Genomic DNA, 19,304 nt, shown 5'->3' with positions numbered 1-19,304 from the left:
TAATGAGTTTGGTCAAGGCCATGTGCATTTTAATTCTGGGCAAAATTTAAGGCAAATCTAGTACTCTGTTCTAATTGCTTTGTACCGTTTTGGAAAGAAGGAATAAAAAGAACTAAGGAATGAATAAAAATGAATCAAATACATGAGGATCTATCTCAGAAATACTGTTGCATTATCAAAACAAGTCTAAGAAAGATTGTTTATACACATTATTTTAGAATTTTGTGGTCACAGAAAAAATTTAGTCAGATGTTTATGAAAATCCAGTTGTTTTGTTTAGTCGCTAAGTCGGATCTGACTCTTTGAGACTCCATGGACTGTAGTCTGCCAGGTTCTTCTGGCTAAGGGATTTCCCGAGCAAGAATGCTGGAATGGGTTGCCATTTCCTTCTCCAGATTATCTTCCCAACCCAGGGATCAAACCCATGTCTCCTGCCTTGGCAGATGTACTCTTTACCACTGAGCTGCCTGGGAAGCCACAAAAATCCAATATGGAAATGCAAGACATTATACAAGTTTTCCTTTTATGCACAAAAGTTTTCAGTTTTTAAGTTAAGAGTTTAGAAAATTAAAGTGCATGGATGTTGAAAACAGGTTAGTTAGCTTAGTTCTGGAAAGTTTATTGATCTTAAAACAACTCTGTGAAATTATGCCCAATTTATAATCACTAAAAGCGTTAAATTGGTAGGAACCATAATGAATGCTTTTGGACATAAGGTTTATAATGATTTACATGCAGTTGAGGAAGATATCATTTCATTCAAGATCTTTGGATAGATTTCAAAGCTAGTTAAAAATAGTAAAAACTCATTTTAACCTTGCTCTCTTAAATAATATTACAAGCTATAATTTATTGAAATTACTGGAGTTGCTCTTTATATAGATAGTTAATAACTACCAAGTACTGTCTATAAAGTACGGGGCACTGGTGAAAAATGTTCAAATTACTGTCCAAAGGCTAAAGTTATGATACAGTGCAGAGCAACACTCAGTAATAAATGGAAGGACCATCTGCAGCGTATTACACATGAGTCATTCAAAGGTGTGTGCAGAACGCCCTACACATAGCTGTAGCCACACAGAGAAAGTAGAGAGTTTAGAAATTATCAGTATGTTTATCAGCTTAGGTAGTCATTGTGGATAATTTAAGTGCTACTACACTTCTTCTCTATGAGAATTAGATATTCTTGCCCTGAATACACTATAGAATAGTTTTAAGTTTATATGTCTCTTTGCCTGATTTGGCTATACTTTGCTGAAAAAACCGAGATGGTGGGTTGGTGAATAGTTTCCTCCCTCCACATTTCACCCCTACGTCTTAGAAAAAAATATACTATTAACTTTGCCAGAACAGCTTACATTGTCAGGCTTACTGATAGTAGTTCAGTAGCATCACATTGATATAATATTACTATAACAGATAAGAGACTTCACATATGAAATCATTCCTACTAATACATTTTCTAAAATTGTAAGGGTTCAGCTAAATTCAATCCAATACTGAATGGAAAGGCAATTGAAGCATTAAAATTGTACAGTGTTTTTATAATTACTATTCTCAAGACATTTATTGCTGCATTTTGTGCCTACTACTGAATGTTGTGGGCTTCCCAGGGGGCTCAGTGGTAAAGAATCCCATGGATAGGAGAGCCTGGCAGGCTATAGTTCCTGGGGTAGCAAATGAGTCAAACATGACTTAGCTCCTAAACAACAGCAGCAGCCACTCAATATTGTTCCAAATGCAGTGTATTCCTAAGAATGCTCTAAGATTTGACCAAAGTGAAAAATGACAAACAAATATTTTGAGAAAGTAGTGAAAACAGAACTAGATATTAATAGTTTGATAGGATGTTTAGAAAAATATTTTTCTAAGCATAGGTAATAAAATTCATTAATGTTCTCAGTAAGTTGTCAATTTATCAGCAAGAGAAATATGCCCTCTCTTTAAAAATGTTGAACTGACTTTTATGAGTACTGAATTTTTCAGTTCTCTTTTTGCCTGTGATGTTGAGCTGAAGTCAAACTATTGAAGATTATGCATGATTGACTTTATTTTGTTTGAAAGTACAAATGCAGGGATTTTTTCCCCAGCATGCCACTATTGGTACAATTAGTACTATTTCAACTTTTCACGTTCAATACTTTGCTTCGAGTTGCTGTTTCGTTAGTGTGTACATGAAATTGCCGCTCACAAGCACTTTACCAATCTTCTGTCACCCCAGTATTAAGGTACTCTCGTGTACTGTGGTCAACATCCACAGGGCCATGGATTATTGGATATTCTGATGTTAACTCATTATAATTCTATTCCATTCTTTCCCAATGTTCTCTTGTCAGAAGCAAGATATACTTTATAACTCTAGTCAGGACCTGAAAATCATAATTCTAATTTTATGTCTTTCCATTATTTCAAATGTATTGGATCAAGATGGGCATTGCGTCTTTCATAGTACTGATGGCCTCGGTCCCCTGGTCTGATAGAGGACATGTAGTTTATAGGATATTCTTTAGCGCACCCTGACATATCTAGGCACTCCTATAAGCCCCAAGACCTCGTATCTGCTGTTCAGGGAGCTGCCTTTAGATGGCCATGGCAAACTTTAAAATTGCCATGTACTTCCTTTTCTCTCCAGGGACTGGTAGCTGGGGAGTAGAGATTTACTTATAATTGAAATTTTCTGTCCTCTAATTAATCTTTTTTGTTTAAAATAAGTATACTAAATTAGAAAAATTACTTTTTGATGACTAAGCCAAGAATTTTAGCCTGAGGAAGATTTAAAATATAAAACATGTCATGGCTCATCTATCTCACAACTCTCAGTATTTTTTCTAAAATTGCTATTTACTTCTATATTGGTATTTTTGTTCACCTGTTTATATGTAAGTCTATCTGTAATTCTGGGTCTTTATGTCTTTATTTTGAAAACCTCATTTCTGGCTACTATGAGGCTTACCTGAGGTGAGTAGGATATCAGTCACTTTAGGGGCTAGACTTTGATTTTTCTTGCTTACACACTTAGTGGAAAGCCTCCTCTTTCCCAAATGTAGCAGCTAAAACAGTGACTGGAACATGAAATCTCTCTGTTTTTGATTGCTCCTGGTTCCTCTGAACTAGAAAACACTCTCCTCAAAGATGTCAGCTGTGTGCCTAGATGTCTTCTTAAAAGTCAACACAGTGTCATTTCAACTTACCTGAAAACCTTCCTTCCCAGCACGAGAAAACTTTCCATGGTGTACAGTTGGAAATATAAAATAGTGCTCTGCAGCCTCCAGAAATCTCCCAGTTTGCTAGAAAGTTTTCTTAATATAGATTTTTTTTTGAGACATACTTTATTTGAGTGAACATTCTAGTAGATCACTTGTTGTTGCTCTTCATCCCTCAGTCGTGTCCAACACTTTGTGACCCCATGGACTGTAGCACACCAGGCTTCCTGCCCTTCACTATCTCCTGGAGTTTGCTCAAACCCATGTCCATTGAGTCGGTGATGCCATCTAACCATCTCATTCTCTGTTGTCCACCTCTCCTCCTGCCCTCAATCTTTCCCAGCATCAGGGTCTTTTTCAATGAGTCAGCTCTTCGCATCAGGTTGCCAAAGTATTGGAATTTCAGCTTCAGCATTAGTCCTTCCAGTGAACACTCAGGACTGATCTCCTTTAGGATGAACTGGTTGGATCTCCTTGCAGTCCAAGGGACTCTCAAGAGTCTTCTCCAGCATCACAGTTCGAAAGCATCAATTCTTTGGGATTCAGCCTTCTTTATGGTTCAATTCTCACATCCAGTACATGACTACTGGAAAATAGTACATAAATTACCTAGGAATGAATAGAAAAGGAGGCGCATATAGTTTGGGAAAGATTCTTTCCTGTTCTGTGCAATATCCATAGACGTCCGGATGATTCTTTTTCACAATGTCATGGATTCATGTGTCTAGTATGCAGAAGAATAATTAATAAGAATTTTACACACATTACTAGTGATGAATCTAGGTACTTGTACATGCAACTAAATATCTCACATGAACTCAGTTAATAATGATGAAGTTAATAAAACAGTTAGAACTGGACATGGAACAACACACTGGTTCCAAATAGGAAAAGGAGTACATCAAGGCTGTATCTTGTCACCCTGCTTATTTAGCTTATATGCAGAGTACATCATGAGAAACGTTGACTGGAAGAAGCACAAACTGGAATCAAGATTTCCAAGAGAAATATCAATAACCTCAGATATGCAGATGACACCACCATTATGGCAGAAAGCAAAGAAGAACTAAAGAGCCTCTTGATGAGAGTGAAAGAGGAGAGTGAAAAAGTTGGCTTAAAGCTCAACATTCAGAAAACTAAGATCATGGCATTTGGTCTCATCACTTCATGGCAAATAGATGGGGAAACAGTGGCTGACTTTATTTTTCTGGGCTCCAAAATCACTGCACATGGTGATTGCAGCCTGAAATTAAAAGATGCTTACTACTTGGAAGGAAAGTTATGGCCAACCTAGATAGCATATTAAAAAGCAGAGACATTACTTTGTCAACAAAAGTCCATCTAGTCAAGGTTATGATTTTTCCGGTAGTCATGTATGGATGTGAGAGTTGGACTATAAAGAAAGCTGAGCACCAAACAATTGATGCTTTTGAACCGTGGTGTTGAAGAAGACTCTTGAGAGTCCCTTGTACTGCAAGGAGACCCAACCAGTCCATCATAAAGGAGATCAGTCCTGGGTGTTCATTGGAAGGACTGATGTTGAAACTGAAACTTCAATACTTTGGCCACCTGATGCGAAGAACTGAGTCAATGGAGAAGACCCTGATGCTGGGAAAGATTGAAGGTGGGAGGAGAAGGGGATGACAGAGGATGAGATGGTTGGATGGCATCACCGACTCAATGGACATGGGTTTGGGTGAGCTCCGGGAGTTGGTGATGGACAGGGGAGGCCTGATGTGCTGCGGTTCATGGGGTTGCAAAGAGTTGGACACGACTGAGCAACTGAACTAAAGAATAGCAAGAAGAGATAAGAAAGCCTTCTTCAGCAACCAATGCAAAGAAATAGAGGAAAACAACAGAATGGGAAAGAACTAGAGATCTCTTCAAGAAAATTAGAGATACCAAGGGAACATTTCATGCAAAGATGGGCTCGATAAAGGACAGAAATGGTATGGACCTAACAGAAGCAGAAGATATTAAGAAGAGGTGGCAAGAATACACAGAAGAACTGTACAAAAAAGATCTTCATGACCCAGATAAACACGATGGTGTGATCACAGACCTAGAGCCAGACATCCTGGAATGTGAAGTCAAGTGGGCCTTAGAAAGCATCACTACGAACAAAGCTAGTGGAGGTGATGGAATTCCAGTTGAGCTATTTCAAATCCTGAAAGATGATGCTGTGAAAGTGCTGCCCTCAATATGCCAGCAAATTTGGAAACTCAGCAGTGGCCACAGGACTGGAAAAGGTCAGTTTTCATTCCAATCCCAAAGAAAGGCAATGCCAAAGAATGCTCAAACTACCACATAATTGCACTCATCTCACACGCTAGTAAAGTAATGCTCAAAATTCTCCAAGCCAGGCTTCAGGAATATGTGAATCGTGAACTTCCTGATGTTCAAGCTGGTTTTAGAAAAGGCAGAGGAACCAGAGATCAAATTGCCAATATCCGCTAGATCATGGAAAAAACAAGAGAGTTCCAGAAAAACATTTATTTCTGCTTTATTGACTATGCCAAAGCCTTTGACTGTGTGGATCACAATAAACTGTGGAAAATTCTGAAAGAGATGGGAATACCAGACCACCTGATCTGCCTCTTGAGAAATTTGTATGCAGGTCATGAAGCAACAGTTAGAACCGGACATGGAACAACAGACTGGTTCCAAATAGGAAAAGGAGTTCGTCAAGCCTGTATATTGTCACCCTGCTTATTAGCTTATATGCAGAGTACATCATGAGAAACGCTGGATTGGAAGAAACACAAGTTGGAATCAAGATTGCCGGGAGAAGTATCAATAACCTCAGATATGCAGATGACACCACCCTTATGGCAGAAAGTGAAGAGGAACTCAAAAGCCTCTTGATGAAAGTGAAAGTAGAGAGTGAAAAATTTGGCTTAAAGCTCAACATTCAGAAAACGAAGATCATGGCATCTGGTCCTATCACTTCATGGGAGATAGATGGGGAAACAGTGGAAACAATGTCAGACTTTCTTTTTTTGGGCTCCAAAATCACTGCAGATGGTGACTGCAGCCATGAAATTAAAAGACGCTTACTCCTTGGAAGGAAAGTTATGACCAACCTAGAGAGCATATTCAAAAGCAGAGACATTACTTTGCCAACAAAGGTTCATCTAGTCAAGGCTATGGTTTTTCCTGTGGTCATGTATGGATGTGAGAGTTGGACTGTGAAGAAGGCTGAGCGCCAAAAAATTGATGCCTTTGACCTGTGGTGTTGGAGAAGACTCTTGAGAGTCCCTTGGACTGCAAGGAGATCCAACAATTCCATTCTCAAGGAGATCAGCCCTGGGATTTCTTTGGAAGGAATGATGCTAAAGCTGAAACTCCAGTACTTTGGCCACCTCATGTGAAGAGTTGACTCACTGGAAAAGACTGTGATGCTGGGAGGGATTGGGGGCAGGAGGAGAAGGGGACGACAGAGGATGAGATGGCTGGATGGCATCACTGACTCGATGGACGTGAGTCTGGGTGAACTCCGGGAGTTGGTGATGGACAGGGAGGCCTGGCATGCTGCGATTCATGGGATCTCAAAGAGTCGGACATGACTGAGTGACTGAACTTAGCAACTGAACTGAACTGAACTAAATAAAACTATAGCATGTTATTAAGTGAAATCGCTCGGTTGTGTCCGACTCTTTGCGACCCCATGGACAGTAGCCTGCACCAGGCTCCTCCATTCATGGGATTTTCTCGGCAAGAGTACTGGAGTGGGTTGCCATTTCTTTCTCAAGGGAATGTTCCCAACCCAGGGATCGAACCCAGGTCTCCCGCATTGATAGACAGATGCTTTACCATCTGAGCCACCAGGGAAGTCCAAGCATGTTATTAAAATAACAGCAAATTAAAGCTATAGCCAACTCAAGACATTCCTGTTAAACTGACAACAAAGCTTCCTTCCCTAAAATTGTGGGAATATGAAAGGACAAACACAGTATACCCTAGTGTTGTGTGACAACCAAATTTCTTAACAGAAGTTAATTTCAGCTTCAATGTGCTCTAGTAATGAGCCAATATTTGTTTATGAACTAGGAACTTCAGAGACATTTAATAAACCATTCAAAAGGATATTTTGGTTCAGTTCAGTCACTTAGTCGTGTCCGACTCTCTTCGCATCAGGTGGCCAAAGTATTGGACAACAGAGGATGAGATGGTTGGATGGCATCACCAACGTGATGGACATGAGTTTGAGTAGGCTCTGGGAGTTGGTGATGGACAGGGAAGCCTGGCGTGCTGCATTTCACGACATTGCAAAGAGTTGGACATGGCTGAACGACTGAACTGAACTGAGGTGGAAGTAGCGTGTCAGGTTGTACTAAAACATTTTTTGTGTGTGAGGTAGTATTTGCTTAAGAATCTCATCTCCTAGGCTACATAGCAGGCCTGGTTTTCTTACTTAATACAAAGTCTTAAAAGCATCTGTAAATAGGGATTTCTCCCCAAAATGGAGATATTTATTCTATTATAGGGCAACCCTGATTGTTTGAAAGTTGAGTTTGATGGTGACTGGAATCTGTCTCATGATAACTTCTATTTATTTATGTTTTTCCTGGTAATAAGAAAGTTTGTATTGTTTTGCTGTGACACTTGTCTGAGTGTTTCAGGCCCAAGACATGGCCACATATGCATTAATTAACAAGGTTATATAAATTAAATTCTTTGGAGTGAAATCTTTCTCCTGCAGTCATTTGCATTAGAGATATTGTACAGAAGATTTCCATCCAGAGAGCGCTGCCTCTCCTTTACCTGGGAATTTTCTTTGAAATGGAAGTGGTCCAGGAAATGGCAGGGTTTATATTTATTTGCTTACCTAGTAGGGAAGTAAGCAGACACATAGGGTTCATCTCTGTTCTCAATCTCTGATAACTTCCCCAAGAATAAGTATTGAGCATTCCAGAATGCAGAAGTTCCAACTCCTTTACCAGGCCCTTTTGGAGTGCTTGAATACCTTTTAATTTCTATATAACTTCCTACCATATGTAGCAATGACTCTTTTGCTTCCTATCAGCATATTACTGGAGCACAAACAATATTTTAAGGATGTAGTTGTAACACTGGGAATTTGTCAAAATAGTGATTTGTGATTATTTTTGTCAAAAGCAGTCTAGAAGGCTTATCTGTCTGAAGCAGTCAACCAGTAGGCAGTTTTTTAAGAGACGACCTAAAATGCTGAATAAGACTTGAAAATAGAAAAAATGCTTTGTCAGTGAGGTGGAGGGAAACTTGGAGCCTGAGTGCTACACTCATTTCTTCAAAGGTTATGGGAATGACAGCCATTAGCAGGCTGAAGGTACAATTCTTTAAGAAGTAATACACAGCAATCTTTGCTGCCTTTGCCCTAAAATCTCACATCACATTCCATTTAGTTAGACAGCTATTGAACTCAAAAGAACTTTAGAGTTTCTTTCAAGTTCTTTTTCTACCTTTCTCCTTTTGGTGTTATAAATACACTGAATCTCTTGGGCACCATTTGAATTATTCTATTAAATTCTACAAGATCTTAGTAATTGGTTTCTGGGACTTACCTCATTATCAAGATGGCTGTTAAGTCTTAAGAGCAGTGCCATGGTCATAGAAAACAGCAAATAAAGATGCATCAAGCCAGATAATTTGGAAGAAGAACCATTGCTCAATTATCTTCTGGAATGTTGGAGAGTGTGTGAAAACATTAGGTTTAAATAAATCTATAGTATTTAAATAAGTAAAGAAAATATTAAAAGAAATCAATATCCTATTGATGTATTCATTCTACTGAATTGTGTTTTGGAGCCATTTATTTTAAGTCTTTAATCAATGAAAAGATAAAACAATTTTTTTAACAATTAAGAATATTGGTCCTTATGTATGGCAGAAACCAACACAATATTGTAAAACAGTTATACTTCAATTAAAAAATAAATAAATTAAAAAATATTGGTCTAACCAAATTTAGAATATACAGTTGCATTTGAACAGGTTGCCCAACTTCTTGAATTAACTGAATTTTAAAATGTGTGTTAATTTTATCTTTCCTTTGTAAAAGAGTGTTATTCTTAAAGGGCGAGAGAGAGGTAGAGACATAGAGATAATCCAAGGAATATGATGCTTAAAAGTAATGCTTCTTACTTACACCTACTAAAGGTCACTTTATTTATCCAAGGGTAAGGCTTTTCTTTCTCCCATTTATTTTTTATTGAAGTTGGACTGCAGCCTGCATAGACTTTCTTTTTCCTTTAAAGATATCGTTTTCTGCCTAATTGTGCCCAGCTTCATTTATGCCCTGAAAAGAATTGTGTTTGAGCTTATAGACTCAGGAGACTGTTTCACTCAGTAGCCAAACTCCAGCCACAGCCCTTTGGGATATTTGGGTAAATGTAAGTGAAAGCTCCCTGTGTTTGTCTCTGTTCCCTTTAAACAAAAGTTTAACTCAGGACACTATGGGAATACTTAAAGAAATTTATCTGTAGAACTGTCTTCCAGATAAGATCTGAAAAATAGTTTGTGGACTGCAGAAGTGTTCATCAGTCAGCAGAATTTCCAATAGCTCCTCTGACGTTTCTTCTCCCCATGTTAATAGGTAAAGGCACAACATCTGCCTACAGGAGATAATGATACTCCTTTAAAATTTTCCATAAAAACCGAACAGCAAAGGATTAAAAGGGAAAGGACACATCAAGGACAGCAAATTGATTTCACTTCCAATGGAATGCCAATTACAATCAATTAGGATGTGACATCAGTTCCAGGCTAAGGGAGATGATAAGAATGTATCTGCAGTCAGTGGGAAAATGTGCTGTGATTGATTTTTGATATCTGCTGCGGGAGGGCATGGGGAGCAAGTCTTGTATTTGAACATATTCTAACGTGGACATGTTCCACCTCTTGCTTAAATCCTCAGCATCAGGTTTGTAAAGGCCTATAACCATAGGGACCTGTTTGGTTTTCTGTTCTATCGTTCATCTTCTCTTAATTTGGGCTGCTGCTGCTGCTAAGTCGCGTCAGTCTTGTCCGACCCTGTGTGATCCCATAGATGGCAGCCCACCAGGCTCCCCGTCCCTGGGATTCTCCAGGCAAGAACACTGGAGTGGGTTGCCATTTCCTTCTCCAATGCATGAAAGTGAAAAGTGAAAGCGAAGCCACTCAGTCGTGTCCAACTCTTAGCAACCCCATGAATGGCAGCCCACCAGGCTCCTCCATCCACGGGATTCTCTAGGCAAGAGTACTGGAGTGGGGTGCCATTGCCTTCTCCTAATTTGGGCTACCTAGGCCCAACTCAGTTTCTCAGACTCTAAGGCCACTGGATCCCTACAATCAGTGAAATGTTAGAATCGGAGTAATAACAGAAGGGTCAAGAACAGGCCAGCTTTGCTAACTTGGTCCTCAAGTTCCAAAACGAGGGATGTGGCTTTGATATTGTGACCATAACCTCATTTCATGTTATATTTCTAGTTGAATAGCCTAGCTTCCTCTCCCTGGGGACCCTGCTTATTGTACTCCTGTGCTACTTTGGTCTACCACAGAGCATTGCACAGACCACATACATGTGGTCATATGGTACACACACCAGGGAACTTCTGGATCTCTGCCTTTTGTAAGCTACAATCCCTTAAAAATGATGTGCCTCCTACCTTATGTCCCTCATCTTGCCTGTTGCTGAGACTGACTCATTTTCTATTGTGGTCAGTGAGGCTGGACTGTCCCTGGTTAACTTGCTTTCATCACAGATAGGTCTGCTCCTCTGACAGCCCCTTTTCATCTAGATATTGTGCCTGTCATCTTTTAGGCTTTGAGCTACTCTAACCTGTATTAATTTGTGGAATAACTCACAGTGCTTCATGTTCTCTTCAGCTTCATTGAATTTATTGCTAAAATTTATTTAGAGATTGGTATTTCTGTTAGGTATGTAGTTTAAGACAGAAAAGAAATAAGATATCTATATATTAATAGGATTGCCTCTAGTGACATGATATAAAGCAAATCAAAGGAATTTATTTTAAATGTGGTATCGGGTTATAGTGATGCATTGAACAAGCTTAGCCCATATCTGGCATAGGAGTCCCAGTCTAGTCTATCAAAGTAAATAACACAGACTTATCCAAAAAATGAAAAGTCTGCTAAAGAAAATTCAAAAATTGAATACAAAAGTGGATAAAGTGCAGGAGGCCATTACTTTGAAAAGAAAATACCCCGACGTGTAGCAACGGAGATGGAGAACCTGGAGAGGAGAATGCTGATCTAGTGAAGCAGATGGTCCAAACAAACACGAGCTGGGAAAACAAAGCAGAGAATCTGGGAGGAGAGCCAGCATCTACAATGGACTAATAAAAGCAAACAAACACCTCGGCAACCGTGTCAGACAGCTAGGAACACGAATTGGCTCTGTTCAGCTCATTGTCTTGAACGTATCAGAAGAGCAGAGGGACCACCCGTCTATAGATGCTCACGTGTACTGTGGACCAGCAATCCCTGGAAAAAATTAGAGTCCTCCTGGTGCCAGGAAGTCTCCTGAAGTTTGCATATTAGCCACTGCTGGTGCTATTCTTATTTAGATATATCAGCACACCTGGGAATTATGTAAGATATTATATGAAGAAGTGGTAATCTACATTGGAAATTCTCTTTAAAGGAGAATCAGTAGAATGAATGACTTATTTGGGGATTGATTGTGGTATCATACTTTTCACAAATAGTTGTGTTTTTAGATAGATAAATACTTTGAGGGGTTCTTAAAAGGGGGACAAAAGAGCACATTAAAACTACCTTGCTCTGTCTCTATGGCATTGTGAATATTAATTCAGTAAAGGTTTGTTTTTTTTTTAATGTTTCAGTAGTATGACTTTAACAATGGATCCAATAGTTAATTCTATGTGATTAAATATTTATACTCTAACCAGTCTCGACTGCATTATTCTTTACTCTTTGCAATTTATTTATTGTTCATATTTTATAATCATTATATAGGGATTGAGACCTTTGGCGATGTGGGCTTGAATTACCCTCTAGCTTGCTGTGTGACCTTGGATAAGTTACTTAAGTTCTCTGAACCTCATTTCAAAGTGAAGATCATAATAGTTACTTCACAAACATTGAAACTATGTAATGCAGTTTATATAAAGTGTCTAGTATAGTTTTGCATGGAGCAAGCTGTCAATAAGTAATAGATACATTTCTTTTTCTGTGAGTGCTGCCTATACATAAAAATAACTGCATAATTATTTTTAAAATTTTATATAAACTAAAAATGAAATCTTTAGTACTAATCGTGGATGGAATTAATATTTTGAGAGTTATGAATTTCCTAATATCACATTATCAAACTTCAGACCTGTCTTGAACTGGTTTAATTTTGGAAAAAGAGTTGTCTGATAGCTGCATCTATTTGGGCAAATGGACATGTGAGGAATTATCTAGTAAAGTAGATTCTGTGTATGCAAATAGACTTTCATATCTCAACCCCAGACACTATGACAAAAGGCCTGAGCTAGGTAGATATTGCTAAATTTTCCTCCAAAACACTGTACTAATTTACATTATTACTAGCAATAAAAAGAGAAAGAAAAGACTGTTTCTATATATCTCTTAATTTTTTCCAATTTGGTAGCTAAAAATTATAACTCATCATTGTTTTCCTTGATATTATTGGTGAGGTCAAGCATTCTTTTTATGTTACTGGCTGTTTATGTAGCTTCTGTGAATTGTTTGATCCTATGCTTTGATTGGGCCTCTCTTGTGGCTCAGCTGGTAAAGAATCCGCTTGCAATGCGGGTAGACCTGGGTTTGATCCCTGGGTTGGGAAGATCCCCTGGAGAAAGGAAAGGCTACCCACTCCATTATCCTGGCCTGGAGAATTCCATGAAACGTATAGTCCATGGGGTTCCAAAGAGTCGGACACGACTGAGCGACTTTCACTTCACTTTCACTTTCATGCTTTGATTACTTTTCTACTGGATTATTTGTATTTTTATTATTGACTTATAGGAACTTTATAATAAGATATTGATTCAAAATGTATGTTGCAAATCCTTATTTCCAATGTTACTTGCCTTTTTATTTTTGATTCTGTTTTATTTTGGTGGTGGCTTAGTAGCTAAGTCGTGTCCGACTCTTGTGATCCCATGGACTATAGCCCTCCAGGCTCCTCTGTCCATGGGATTTTCCAGGCAAGAATACTGGAGTGGTTTGCAATTTCCTTCTCCAGGGGATCTTCCCGACTCAGGGATCAAACCCAGGTCTTCTGCACTGTAGGCAGATTCTTTACCGACTAAGCTACCAGGGAAGCCCCTGTTTTATTTTAGTCTATAGATACTATTTCTATTTATGTCAGTGTAAATCTGTTCCTTTAAGGCCTCTGGACTTTATATCTAATTTAGGAAGATCTTCTCAACTCCAAATTTAAGGAAATATCTGTGTTTTAAACACTTCTACTGTTTCAAAAATGTTTCAATTTTTATTTGAAATTGATTTTTTAGCCTAAAGGGTGGAGAAGGCAATGGCATCCCACTCCAGTACTCTTGCCTGGAAAATCCCATGGACGGAGGAGCCTGGTAGGCTGCAGTCCATGGGGTCGCTAACGGTCAGACACGACTGAGTGACTTCACTTTCACTTTTCACTTTCCTGCATTGGAGAAGGAAATGGCGACCCACTCCAGTGTTCTTGCCTGGAGCATCCCAGGGATGGGGGAGCCTGGTGGGCTGCCGTCTATGGGGTCGCACAGAGTCAGACACAACTGAAGCGACTTAGCAGCAGCAGCAGCAGCAGCAGCCTAAAGGGAATGTCCCATGGTGCTCATTTAGTTTTTGAGTAGTCCATTTCTCCTAACTGATTTGAGTATTACTTTCATTAGTATATTTGTGTATATAGGCACAGTATGGCTTTATGGTATGTTTTGACATAGTATGGCAAATGCTAACTCTTCATTTTTTTTTAAATGATAGTCTCATATATTTCTTTTTTTATGTTAAATGTAGAAGCGGCATATAAAATTCTATCAAAAACCTATTTAGATTAGGTTGCGCTTTCAATTAATTAAAAAATTAATTAGTGAAGCTTTTGCATTTTAATTATTTGAGTCTTCCATGAAAGAACAAGGTCTCTTTTTGCCTTTAAATATGTCAGTTGTTTTCTAATTTTCTCGGTGTATCTTTAACATTTCCTGTAACATGTATTCCTAGGTATTTTATAATTTTTATTATTTATAGTAATGAGATCATTTTTAGAATGTTTCTTTTTTATTTTAAGCTATCTTACCAACTAGTGTATTTAAGTACATTATTAAAGTAGTACACGTACAGAGTTTTAACATCCAATAAGTGTAGATATCCTTATATCTAGAACACTGAAGCCAGTGTGGGCTTTTCCCTGATTTTATCTTCAGGGACAACACATGGGTAGCTTTAAATCAGCCACAGTGGGAGTATTTCCAACATAAAAATTGTCACATGCTCCAAATTAGGGTTTTTCTTTTTCTTTCTTTTTTCTGAAAGAGGGCAAATATTAAGCATTTACCAGCCTACTGCTGGAGTTATACTACTCCAATCCAATTCCCATTCCCAGGAACAACAGTTTTCAACATTTTAGAAATTTATTCAGCTCTGTTTATCTGTTTCTAAATATCATGCTTTGCTGGTAAGGCATTATTTATTTATCTTTTTAATTTTTTAGACGTTGTTTATGAGGTTTACTTCCTACCCTGGGTGCTGAGAACTTCATATTCTTATATGTACATCCCTCTCTTCCCGTTACATTATATAAATTACATCACTTTTTAAGTTAATTCATTACTAAGGTACATTATTATGACTAATTTTTCACAAGCTGTATTATATGCTATAATTTTTTTTTGTTCTTATACAATCCCTTCATTCTTATTCAAGTTAATAATTGTCTAATTTTTCTCTGCCTAGTTTTCTGTGAATCAACTATATTCATCATAACCAAATATATGAAACCCTTCTCAATAAAGTCAAACACACTGGGTAGTTAGAATCAATTAATTTCTTCCTCCTTGAAGGTTTTCCTTCTGGAACCCTCCGTCTTCCTGTTCTGTTCTTCTCTTTAGGTCTACAGCTAAGTGTTATCCTTGGGCTTTTCTTTATGCTATAGGAATTCTTTTTACTTTCACTCATTGGGATTTCTTTTCCTTCCGTTTGAGGCATTCTAATTAGCTCCCTAAAAGAGTGTGTAGCAGGTACTTTTTTATTTTCTGAGACTTTGCAGGACTGAAAGTTATCGTTAATCTTGTCTCATGAAGATAAAATTCAGTTGAGGATAACACTTGAGGATAACGTTCAATTTGGTAGTCATTTTCCTCTTGAACCTCTAAAAGCATTGATCTTATAACTTGCAATGTTGTTGTTAAAAAGTTTGATGTTATTCTCATTCTAAGCTGTTTGTAGGTGGCCCTTTAGTTCTCTCTGGAATTGTCTGAGATTTTTTTTTTTTAAATCCTGGGCACTCTTAAATTAAAATGATATGCTTTAGGTAGGTATTTTCCCCATCACTTGGTAGGTCTTTTGAGAGCGGAAATGCATGACTGGTTCCCTTTGGAACATTTGTTTTTAAAGTTAGCTACTGAAAATATGTACAAAAACTTTTTTACTTTTTAATGTTCTTTCCTTTGGCCATCTGATATTTAATTCTTAAGTTTTCTGTTGATTTTCTTGGATATTTTCGGCAAGCAATATTATTATCAACAACTAATGACTTTCCCCCCTTATAGTTCCATATTTCCATATTTATTTCTTATTCCTTCTGGTCTTATTTCATTGGCTGATATATCTAGACCAATGGAGAACAGTAACTATAGTAGCAGAGATCCTTTTCTTTTTACTGACTTTAATGGGAATATTCCTAATACTCTGCTATGGATGTTTGGGCATATAATTCAAGTTAAGAAAGTTTTTTTCTTTTCCTTCCATTTCTAGCTTATATAATTAGCATCAGGAGTAAGTGTTTTTTGCCAATCTATTTTGGCATCAATTTTTAATAATATATAGGCATGTGTGTGTGTGTGTATGTGTTCAGTCACTCAGTCATGTCTGACTCTTTGCATATATGTACATAACATTTCGTTTGTATTCTTGGAGAATTCGTCTGAAGTTATGATGCATTGTTTTACTAAGAAACATGATTATTGATTTTTTTTTTTTGTAATTTAACATACATGTACAAAAAATAGATGTTTTCTTCTCCTGCTTGATTATTGGATTACCTTAGCCTTTAGAAATTTTCTAGCTAAGCTTTGTGAATTCGGTTGGTTTTTTTAAATATCACTTGTATGAGTGTATTGAGATTCTTTTGTTAAGCTAATACATATTCAGATTTTATTATAATGATTACATAGGGCATTTGAAATAATGTGTAATTTCTGTCATATGCAAAATTTCTCAACACAGCTACTTATTATAAATGTATTAATTATCATTAAAATGACTAAAATTTTACTTTGGGAAATTTTATTACTTTATTAGCTTTGCATAAGTGATTTATTAATGTGCCCCATTGTGGTCATAATTTTTGACAATATCTTATATATCTGAGAATTTTATCTTTGAATGTTATGTTGTTTGATCTATAATATTTGTAACTCTATATGGATTGGGCCTTTTATCAATATAAATATTCATATTATCTCATTAATTCTTTTAGTCTTGTGTTGGTATTACATTTTATCTGATAGTTTATCTTCGTAGAAGGCTTTCTTTAGGGTTCCTGGGCAGCAACAGGCCAGAACTCTTTGGTCTGTGGTTAGAGAAGTTTGGTGTGTTCCCTTCTGTGCCTCACATACTACTTAGCTTCCTGCCTTTTGTGAGAGTTCTGGTTTTCTTCTCTCTGCAGCCCAGATATCTAGGCAAAAGGCCCTCTCAGGAAAGAATCTCCTTTGTTTGGAAAGAAATTCTTAATGCTTCATCCTGAGAAGCAAGTGCCCCTGTTTTCAGCTGCTTTGTTTTTTTGTCTCAAGAGAAGGAGGCCCAATACTGACATATTCACTGGTGTTTGATGGATGGTCTTTATTGAATTGTTCTGACCGTTGTCCTGGCCTTTCAATTTGCTGACTCTGAGCTTGGAGTTTCTCTGGAGCTCCTTTTGGAAGAAAGGTTCTCACCTTGACAGTGGCCTTCTCTCAGGCATTTGGGTCAAACTTTACTCACAGTGGTTTCTGTTGGTTTGTGCATCTTTATTCACGTATCTAGAGATTCTCCTATATTTCTGGCTTGCTTATAGCATCATTTCTTCTTAATGGCAACAGTGATTGATGAATTTTTTTCACCCATGTATAAGTCTGCAAGTCTTCACATCCTTTTTTTTTTTCTTTAATAGAAAATTATTTAATTAGTATACATGTGTTCCCCATCCTGAACCCTCCTCCCTCCTCCCTCCCCACACCATCCCTCTGGGTCGTCCCAGTGCACCAGCCCCAAGCATCCAGCATCCTGCATTGAACCTGAACTGGCATCTCGTTTCATACATGACGTTTCACATGTTTCAATGCCATTCTCCCAAATCTTCCCACCCTCTCTCTCTCCCACAGAGTCCATAAGACTGTTCTATACATCAGTGTCTCTTTTGCTGTCTCGTATACAGGGTTATTGTTACCATCTTTCTAAATTCCATATGTATGCATTAGTATACTGTATTGGTGTTTTCACATCCTCAGCAACATTTTCAAGCTTTTAAATTTCTGCATGTAAGTTGTGTATAGGGTTATATTTCACTGGGCTTTTAAGTTTACATTTTCTTGATTACTAATAAGCTTGAGCATCTTTTCATTTGTTTTGGATATTCAAATTCCTTCTTCTATTAAATGCTTCTTTATATCATTTGCACTTTTTTCACATTTTTGTCTCTTTCATTTATTTGTAGGAATTTATTAAAATAAAATTTGGGTATCAATCCTTCCTTGGTGATATGTAGCACACTTACTTCTGATACATTCCTTCTGACTTTTGGTTCATCTTTTAATTTCGTCAATCTTTTTTCTCAAGTTTTGCCTTTTTATAGAAATCTTTCCCTATCTTGAGATCTTAAAGTCATTCTTTTATATTTTCTTCTAAAAGTTAAAATTTTTTCCTTATAGTTCAGTGTTTAGTCCAACTGGAATTAAGTTTCAGGGTATGTTACAAAGTCATTACACAGTTTTATGGATTTTTCCAAGTGGAATTACTAGCATTGTTATTCTTCCACTGGTCAACAATTCTACCTGTTATATATCATGTTTACCTTTAGTACTTGTTGGTCTAATTCTTTCTGTCTGTAATCTCTTTATCATCTTTTGTCTAATCCCATATTGTGTTGATTATATTCTTTATAATAAGTGTTAATGTCTACAGGGAAAGTAAGTCTTATCCTTTGTATGTATCTTAGTATCATCTGGTTAAGTCCTTTAGAAATCCTGAAGATTTTATGATTTTGATATATATCAAATCAATTAATTTTTAAAAACGGACATCTTTTAAATTTAATCATTCTATCCATGAATGTGGGCAACCCCTCTATTTTTAAAGTCTTCTTCAATGTATTTTAGCAAAGATTATATTTTTTTCTGTGAAGGTCACTTACCACTTTTCTTAGATGTGTTACAATATACCTGTTATTTCTTTAAATTCTTATTGTAAATGAACTTTTGGAGACACATTTGAACTCTTTAAGACTATTACATATAAACGCAATTAATTTTTGTTACATTTATTTCGTATTTAGTCATTTTAAAGCTTTGTTATGTCTTACAATATCTGTATATTATTTCAGGCTTTCTGTGCTTAGAATGTGTGAATAATGATAATATTGCTTCTTCCTGTTTTGATCTATTTTATTTTCTTGTCTCATTTTCTTGACTATGGTAATAGAGAGCATCCTTTTCTTACTTTTAAAAAATACGTATATAAGCTTTATTGGAGAAGGCAATTGCAACTCACTCCAGTACTCTTGCCTGGAAAATCCCATGGATGGAGGAGCCTGGTAGGCTGCAGTCCATGGGGTTACGAAGAGTTGGACACTTACTGAGCGACTTCATTTTCACTTTTCACTTTCATGCATTGGAGAGGGAAATGGGAACCCACTCCAGTGTGACGGCGGAGCCTGGTGGACTGCTGTCTATGGGGTTG

General features: G+C 37.3%; 1 protein-coding gene across 1 annotated transcript in view; it reads left to right on the top strand.

The window, feature by feature from the left end:
* NXPH1 (neurexophilin 1) overlaps positions 1–19,304 on the top strand; it is a 367,434-nt gene that overhangs the window by 227,875 nt on the left and 120,255 nt on the right. The gene's annotated exons all lie outside the window — the stretch shown is intronic.

Source organism: Bos indicus x Bos taurus, chromosome 4 (genome assembly GCF_003369695.1).
Source record: "Bos indicus x Bos taurus breed Angus x Brahman F1 hybrid chromosome 4, Bos_hybrid_MaternalHap_v2.0, whole genome shotgun sequence".
Lineage (NCBI taxonomy): Eukaryota > Metazoa > Chordata > Mammalia > Artiodactyla > Bovidae > Bos > Bos indicus x Bos taurus.
The sequence above is the reverse complement of the archived record's forward strand: the minus strand, read 5'-3'. Positions and strand labels throughout refer to the sequence as shown.